We start from the raw sequence: 9,280 nt of genomic DNA on the forward strand, positions 1-9,280 counted from the left end.
TTTGGTTTCTCTGTATCCCTGGCTGTCTGGGGTCCGGAACTCACTCTGTAGACCAGGTTGGCCTCCAACTCAGAGATCCGCCTGCCTCTGCCTCCCAAGTGCTGGGATGGAAGGCATATGCCACCACTGCCCAGCTTCACATATGTTTTTTGTTTCTGAGACAGGGCTCATGTGTCTTGTGTGTCTTAGCCAGCTCCCGACCCTGTGTAACTGAGGAAGGCTTTGAATGCTTGCCCTCCTTGCTTCCACCTCCCAGTGCTGGGGTTGTAGCTTTGCACCATCATGTCTGGGTTTATTTGGTTCTGGGAATCTAACTCAGGGTTTCTTTTAAGCTCAGCAAGCTTCTACCAACTGAGCTGCATCCATAGCTCATGATTTTAAAAGGTTGACTAGATAACGTATCCCACATGATTTAAAACACAGTAGCTTTGAAAGTGCAAACAATGAAGTTCTTTTCTTGCCTTGGCCCTCAGCCGCTTGGCTCATTCAAGGAAAATCAGCCTTACTTGACAACCGTTACTGCTGTCTGGCTCTTGCTTTTCCCTCCTATAAGTGGAGGTTGAATTTTGTTGTTATTTTTGGTATTTTGAGACAAGATCACGGGGTATGGCTCAGACTGGCCTTCAAGTCAACCATTGTTTCTACTACAGATGTCTGATACTACACCTGGGCTGATTTGTCTCAAAGTCAATCAATACACTGTTGTACAGCTACAACACCAGCACCAGGGAGGTGGAGCAAGGGAGGGCAAGCATTCAAAGTCATCCTCAGCTACACAGGGTTGGAAGCTGGCTAAGACACAAGATACATGAGCCCCTATCTCAGAGATAAATAGGAAGACAGATGGACAGACAGACGGGGAGAGACAGAGAGAGAGAGAGAGAGAGAGAGAGAGAGAGAGAATGAATGAGAATGTAGAACTATTCCCTCAATGCAAGTATTATATTCTTTTAAATAGTATGCAAGGTATGTTTTGTATCTTTCATAACTAGAGATTAATAAATTTGTGTGTGTGTGTACCTTTATTTTTCAACAAAGTCTTACTACCTTATACTGGTCTTTAATCCCTGGGCCCTGGTGGTCTTCCCAGCTCAGCCTCCCTAGTGCTGAAGTCACAGGTGTGCCCATCTAGAAACAGTGTAACTCCCGATGTAATAATGCCATCCTAGGAACCAGGGTGCAGAATGTACTTGCCAGCTGGTGTGCCCCAGGATTGCAGAGTCCTGATATAGAGACTAATGCTCCCCTAGGCAAAGTGGCCAGTGGAGGTGGCTTAGGCTGGCTGACAGTGGAGGTGGCTTAGACTGACTGACAGTGTTACTTTTCTCTTCCTGTGGTGCTTTTCTGTCAGAGCACATGATCTATGACACAGGCTGCATTTCAAACACTCCGTCCTTGAACTCTGGGCCAGTCAGTTGGCAGGCGGTTCCCTGGGCTCTTAGAGGACCTGAGTTACAGTGCATTGATTAGAGATGTGTCAGTGTGAGCTCGGTGTGTCTTTCACTGCTTCTTGCAGAGCTGTTCCTGTAGAACTGCCAGACACTTATTTTTATCCCTATTGAAGAGGCTGCTCACCCATGAGAGGAGGATTTGGAAGATACAGATATGTTAGAAGAACAGGAAAATCTGTATTCCCATCCCCAAAGTGAAGCACTGCTAACGTTTTGTTAAGTGTTTATTTTTATATAATCATCATGACATGAAGCCATGCAATTTTAAAAATGGCTTTTTCATTTATAACCATTTTCTAGTCATGATAGAACCTTGCTAAATGTCTTTTTTCTGCTTTAAAATGCTTATTAGAATTCTTTTATATAAAACTGGGTACTTGTGAGATAAAATAAATGTATGCCTCCATTATATTTTGGGGGTATGAGGAGACGAACTCTCATCGTATTGTCCAGACTGATCCTAAAGTCAAACCTCAGGTGGCCTCTGGTTTGGCATCTAGGGTCAGCCAATACCAAGTGTCTTTTGAAAGATGAAACAGTATAGTGAGCTTTCCTTTCCTTTTTCTTTTTGAGACGGTTTTACCATGTAGCCGTGTCTGCCATGGAACTTGCTTTGTTGATCATGTTGGTCTGGAACTCACAGGGACTCCCTCCCAGTGCTAGGGTTAAAAGCTAAGCTGATGTCTTATTTGCTCTCTTTAGTTTTAAAAGAGAAATGATCAAATATTGCAAGGGAATCTGTCCCCCTCTCTAGTTACATTTTCTCATGTGCTTCTTCCTCCATTGTCCAGTTGAGACAGCTGACAGTCATCATCTGGTGTAGACCGTTCTCTATAACTTGATATCGGTTGGTTAGTTTTTTGGGGGACAGGGTCCCATTTGGTTGGTGAGTCTGGACTAAAACTTGTTATTTCAAGGACTGGCTACCTTTTTCTACAAAAGTCTAGATGGTAAATATTGTGGGTTGTGGGGCAGGGAGCGTATTTTCTCTGTTAAAGCCACTGCACTGCGGGTATGTAATCCCTGTAGCACTAGGCATGTGCAGAGCAGGGCTGTGGCTGTGTGTTAGTGAGCTGTGTGTGTGTTAGTGAGCTGTGTGTGTGCTAGTGAACTGTGTGTGTATTAGTGAGCTGTGTGTGTTAGCTGTGTGTGAGCTGTGTGTTAGTGAGCTGTGTGTTAGTGAGCTGTGTGTGAGTGAGCTGTGTATTAGTGCGCTGTGTGTGTGTTAGTGAGCTGTGTGTGTTAGCTGTGTGTTAGTGAGCTGTGTGTATTAGCTGTGTGTGAGTGAGCTGTGTGTTAGTGAGCTGTGTGTGAGTGAGCTGTGTGTGTTAGCTGTGTGTGAGTGAGCTGTGTGTGTGCTAGTGAGCTGTGTGTTAGTGAGCTGTGTGTGTGTTAGTGGACTGTGTGTGTGCTAGTGAGCTGTGTGTGTGCTAGTGAGCTGTGTGTGTGTTAGTGAGCTGTGTGTGTGCTAGTGAGCTGTGTGTGTTAGTGAGCTGTGTGTGTGTTAGTGAGCTGTGATGTGGGCCTGATTTGGGCTGTGCTTTGCAGACCTCTTATGTTTTACTTTTTTTTTAAAAGATATATTCATTTCATATATGTGAGCACATTGTCACCTTCTTCAGACACACCAGAAGAGGGCACTGGATTCCATTACAGATGGTTGTGAGCCACCATGTGGTTGCTGGGAATTGAACTCAGGACCTCTGGAAGAGCAGTCAGTGCTCTTAACCACTGAGCTATCTCCTCAGCCACCTGTTCTGTTTTGTTAAAAAGCCTCCAGCATTCTTATTTATTACTTTCCTGACTGCTGTACTGGACTGTCTGCATTGTGGATGTACTATACTTTTACTTTTGATTTCCCTATAAGTGGATGTGGAGGTGTCCGTTTTGGTTTTTGTTGTAGTACTGCTGGGGCTGCAGTTGTAGCTCAGTTGGTGGAGTATTTGTATAAACTAAACATGGTGGTAGCCAGAAGTTCAAGCTGGCCTTAGTGAGTTTGAGGCCAACCTGGACTACATGAGACCCTGTCTCAGAAGCACAAAAGAAGCGTGCACGGTCCCATCGGGACATGAATATGTACAGATTGTAGTGCTGAGGGCTTTGATACTGCAGACCGAGCCTGGAGTTCCCATGTGCCAAGGACAGCTGTACCACAGAGATGCAACCTGTTATCCTCCTATTTGTTTTCTTTGAGACAGGGTCCCACCACATAGCCAGCCATGGCTATGTGCACCACCGTGATGTAAACCAGGTTGCCCCTGAACTCACAGAGCTCTGCCTAGCTCAGTCTGAGGGCTGGGCTGGTTTCTTTCTTTCTTTCTTTTTGTTTTTGTTTTTTTGGCTTGATTTTTTTAGTTACCTTCATTTATTTTGTATAGATATGTTTGTGAATGTGTGTGTGAGAATGTGTGCATGCATATGCCTGTCTTTGTGTATGTGTGGAAGACGAGACAACCTTTGGGAGTCCATTCCCCTATTCTACCAGGTGAGTTCCAGAGACAAAAGCATCTACCCAAGAAGCCATCTCACTGGCCCTCCCTGATTGATTGGTTTATTGATTGATTGATTGACTGACACAGGGTCTAACTGTGTAGCTCTCACTGATCTGGAGTAGATTAGATTGACCTCAAACTCACAGAGATCTGCCTGCCTCCAACTCCTGAGTGCTAAGAGCACATCACTGTGCAGGCCACTGCCCTCATGGGTTTTTTTTTAAATACCACTCTGATCAATAAAATGTAAACGGGGGCTTGGAGTGTGGTTCAGTGGTAGAGTGCTGTGTGGCATATACAAAGCTGTGGTCTCCATGACCACACTTACACTTAAAAAAACAGAAATCACTTAATGTACAACGTGACCAGTTTGTGACCTCTGTCTTAGTAACACATATTGCTCAGAATGTAGTTCACACCAAATTCTAGACTTTGAGGTGAGTCTCCATGACAACTAGCAAGGGCAACATGAATCCAAAATGAAGTACTTAGGGAACAGTGTGGAAGACTGTGGCTCCCCTGAGAAACACATAGCTGATCTCAGCAAGCACAGCCACAAGGTTGGAGAACTTAGCTTGGCACAGCCAGTCAGCCAGTGGGTGTTTGCCTGGGACACAGGTTCTGACAGAACAAGTTGCTGACCGAACTGCTGGATTTCTCTCAAGATTTATCACGCTGTGATTAGACCTGCAGGAGAGCAGAGAGAAGGTAATAGAGAGTCCAGCATCGTCCCAAGAATGCCCTCTCTGCTGAGGAGGACCCAGACCAAGATTTGAAGCCCTGGAGGCAGGAAATTGAATTGAAATAGAATTAGTCTTCCTGAAGTAAAACATCAATAATACATGGCTAACAGCCTAGCTGGGGTGAGCTCAGAAAAGAAGTGTGTTCAGAGTTGAGGAGATTTAATGAGAGGACTCATTTGAGGAGTTTCTTCCTTTGTTAGGAGTTTTGAAGATGAATGAGGATCATTAAACACTTCCTTTGTTTTTCATCATACTTTACAGCTCAAAAAAATGTATGTAGCTGTAATGAAGTAGACAGGCACGTAGGTCGTCTTTGCATAGGCTTTTTATGAAACAGACTCGGGCCACATGTTTTCACAGGTGTGAGTGGGACGGGCACACTGCCTCCTCAGGAGGACATCACGCACAGGAGCCTGTCTGCTCATGGCCCGGCCCTTCACCCTCCACACTCTCCTCTCCCTTATATCCTGTAGGCTCCCTGTCTAGCTGCTGGGACTGAATCTGATGCTTTCCCAAGGGAGGCTCTGAGGCCAGTGCTTCCCTTTGTGCCCACACCAGCTTGGTAATTGAGAGAGATGTGGCAGATCCTAGTTTGCTTCGCGTTGCTATGATAAAACACCATGACCAAAGCAACTTGGTGAGGCAGGGGGATTGTTTGGCTTACTGGTCACAGTCTGTCATGAAGGAAAGCCAAATGAGGAACTCAAGGCAGGAACCTGCATGCAAGGCCATGGAGGAGGATGCTTACTGACTTCTCCTAGCTTGCTCAGCCTGCTTTCTTGTACAACCCAGGAGCACCTGGCCAGGGATGGCACCAGCCACAGTGGGCTTGCAGGTCAGTCCTGAGTCTTGAAAATGCCCTAGGCTTGCCTTCAGGCAGATCTGATGGGGGCTTTTACTCCGTTGAGGTTTCTTCTCAGATGACTGTAGTTGATGAAAACTAACTAACCCCTTAACCAAGACGAGAGGTGACTGGGCACAGTTAGAGCTGGGACCTGCAGAGAAGGAAGGGCCATTCTAGCACTTGTTCTCTGTTTTCTTTATATCTTTTAACTGAATTCATCAGTTTGTTTGACATAGTTTCTCAGTATGTAAATCTGTCTGACCTGGAACTCTCTATGTAGACCAAGGTGACCAACCTGGCCTCACACTCATAGAGATCCACCTGCCTCTGGCTTCCAAGAGCCAGGACTAAAGGTGTGACCACTATGCCTGGCTTCAGCATCTGGTTCTTTCTTCCCATCTGACAACATTCCTATGTGATTTTATTTTTTTATACTTTTAAAAACTTTTTATTTCTTTCTGTGTATGAGTGTTTTGCTCACATGTATGCCAGAAGTGGGTGTGACATCCCATGGAACTGGAGTTATGAATGGATATGAGCCACCATGTGGGTTCTGGGAGCTGAAACCCCGGTGTTCTACTTTAGTAGTCAGTGCTCTTAACCTCTGAGCCATCTCTCCAGCCCCTTTATATTATGTTTAAGACAGGATCTCAGTATGTAGTCTTGGCTGGCCTCCAGCTGACAATCTTCCTGCCTTAGCCTCCTGAATGTATTGATTATAGATTCTTGGTTCCATGTGACAAAATTCCCAATTTTGACTATAAGACTATTATAATGAATGGACTAGCCTTGTGCAATTTCCTTTAAATAGCATGAGATTTAGTTCTCATTGAGTGCCAGTGAATATTTGATCTCTTTTTTTTTTTTTTTTTAGGACCTCTGCTCACTCAGTTCCTGTCACTCTGGTCCAAAGATATATTTATTATTATACATAAGTATACAGTATAATAACTTATATACTACATATACTGTAGCTGAACTGATCTCATTTTTTTTTCAAAGAGTTATTTATTTATTATATGTAAGTACACTGTAGCTGTCTTCAGACAGCACCAGAAGAGGGCGTCAGATCTCATTACGGGTGGTTGTGAGCCACCATGTGGTTGCTGGGATTTGAACTGATGACCTTCCGAAGAACATTTGGTGCTCTTCCCCACTGAGCCATCTCACCAGCCCGTGATCTCATTTTTTTAAAGTGGAAAACTACAAACTAGTAGAAATTTGTTGTTTAATGGACAAAATTAAGGTTTAACCATATAGTCTCTGCAGTGACCATTGAAAATAGTTTTAGAAGAATTTTCTCTTTCTCTTGTTTCTTTTAAATTCTGAGAATTGAAGCCATGGCATTCCACATTGTAGGCATGTGCTCCTCTGCTTAGCTTCTCCCCCAAGCCCTGTATTATTAACTTTGATCCGTCCTCATGGCAGCATACAGACACGGCTGAGATGTGAGCACCTTTGCCAGTGCCTTGTAGTTTGCCAGTTACCCTAAAGAAAGGTGAATGACTCCTATTTTTGCAGAACTTATAGAAAATACATTCAAAGAGATATTCTGGTTCTTCATTCTAATTTTTAAAAAAGATTTATTTATTCATGTGTTTTATGTATATGAATGCTGTGTTATCATGCACATCAAAAGAAAACATCAGATCCCATTACAGATGGTTGTGAGCCACTATGTGGGAATTGAACTCAGGACCTTTGGAAGAGCAGTCAGTGCTCTTAACTACTGAGCCATCTCTCTAGCTCCTTCATTCTAATTTTTATTTTTGCTTTTTGTATAATATTTTTACCAATTCTTTGACTATGTCATACAGTGTGCCTTGATCATGTTTGCCCCGACCTCACCCTCCTTTTATTTTCTCCTAGATCTCCCTTCCTTGGCCCCTCTCACCTTCTTAGTCTTTTCTCTGACTTTTTGTCTTTTTCATAATCTACCAAGTCCAGTTAACGATGTTCATATACTGATGGATATGCTTATCCACTAGAGGGCGGGTGACCTGCCAGGGGTCAACACTCAAAGCCAACTCACTCTCCCCCAGAGCATTCAGCAGTCAGTGGTTCCTCAGGTAGGATTCTAGAATGCTGACTAGCTTGATCTTGTGCAAGCCACCAGAGCTGCTTCATGTTCCTGAGTGTGGTGGTCCTGTCAGGTCCAAACCTACTTCATTCCTATCTTCTCTGACCTCTGGCTTTTACAGTCCTTTTGCCTCTTCTTGCTTAATGGTCTCTGAACCTTGTACAGGGGAGGGTGTGTAGAGGTCCCATTTGTGGCTGAGCACTTTGCAAGGGCTGCTTATTCTCTGTACCTAACCAAGTGTAAGTTTCTGCATTAATTGCCATCTGTTGCACAAGAAAATTTCTCTGGCAAGCTGAGAGCTGTGTTCATGTATATGGGTATAGAGATGCAAATTCAGAGTGCAGTTTGATATTATGTCCACTTATCCAAAGAGAGGCAGTAGGATCATTCTTATGGAGTGGGTCTAAAATACAACCAGAAATTGGCTGTCCCCATATTTTTTGTGCCACTGTTGTACTCATGGACACGGGTTCTGTTCCCTCCTGTAGTCTGCAGGAGTCAAAGATGCTGAAGACTACTGAGGCTCCCCACCCCTCCCCCATCCCAGCAGCCTTATAGCACTATGAAAGCTAGCCTGCAAGAAGTAGCTCCCTCATCAGCACCAGCTGATTTCTTCATCCCCTGTGACCAAGTGCGTGGTGTCTTCAGAAGTAGACTCTTACCATTAAGTTCTGGTGGGCGGCCAAGAGCACTGACAATAACCTTCATTGTTTGTGGGTCTCTTGGACCCCTCAACCAACCGCTTGAGGTAGGTATCCCATATGTGGCACTGGACTTTTCCACTTGTCAACTGTGGGTCCTGGGAGGACCACTGCCATCTTTTCAGGATAACGCCAACCCTTCTATATGCTTCAGTTACAAATACATACATCCTTTACTCAACAATTCAACTTCTAGGGATTTATTTTTATATGTATATTTGTCTGCATATGGAATGGTTATGTATCCTAGGTTTTTCAGGGTAGGCTATCAGGAACAGATAAAGTATCTTTACAGGTATGTTTTTTGTTTGAGGCAGATCTTACTATGTAGCCCGACCTGGCCTCAAGCCCATACTCCTCCTGCCTTAGCTGGCTAAGTGCAGGAATTACAGGTATGGACCACCACATCTAGCAACTTAAGTGCACTTATAGCATAGTGGTTAAATAAGTTAAAATGTATCTATCTATAAATGGGATATCATGCTGCTGTCCTTAAAAGATAAAGCTCTATTTGTTTAGGGAACAAACTTCAAGGTAAGTTGCAGCAAGATGTAAGCCATTGTGGATTACTGTACATAAATAACATCATATTGTTGAAAATTATCAGATTAAATATCTAATAATGAGACTAGAGAGATGGCTTAGTGCTTTAAGAGAACTGGCAACTCTTCTAGAGGACCTGAGTTCAATTCCCAGCACCCATACAGCATCTTACAGCCATCTGTAGTAACTCTAGCCCCAAGGGATCCAGTGCTGCCTTCTCACCTCTGCAGGCATGTGATACATAGACACATATGCAGGCAAAACACCCCCACACACATATAAGAGCAATAATAAAGGGAAAAGGTCTAATAACATTTATGTGGACAGGAGAACTGGATGGCTAGAAAATGGCAAGGGAGAGACATCTGCCTCTAACAGGATTTTTGAATAATATTTTTTTTTTTTTTGAGACAGGGTTTCTCTGTG

The 9,280-nt window shown here is 43.9% G+C and overlaps 1 protein-coding gene across 2 annotated transcripts in view; it reads left to right on the plus strand.

The window, feature by feature from the left end:
* The window catches only part of Kif3b (kinesin family member 3B), a 40,070-nt gene that overhangs the window by 13,378 nt on the left and 17,412 nt on the right, over positions 1-9,280 (plus strand). The window contains exon 1 of one of the 2 annotated variants that reach the window (XM_031372328.1): positions 4,390-4,651. The exons of the other annotated variant lie outside the window; for it this stretch is intronic. The gene's annotated coding sequence lies outside the window, so the exon portion shown is untranslated. Of the gene's footprint in view, positions 1-4,389; positions 4,652-9,280 lie in introns of those variants that run through there. 2 annotated transcript variants of the gene reach the window in all.

Source organism: Mastomys coucha, unplaced genomic scaffold, assembly GCF_008632895.1.
Source record: "Mastomys coucha isolate ucsf_1 unplaced genomic scaffold, UCSF_Mcou_1 pScaffold15, whole genome shotgun sequence".
Classification (NCBI taxonomy): Eukaryota; Metazoa; Chordata; class Mammalia; order Rodentia; family Muridae; genus Mastomys; species Mastomys coucha.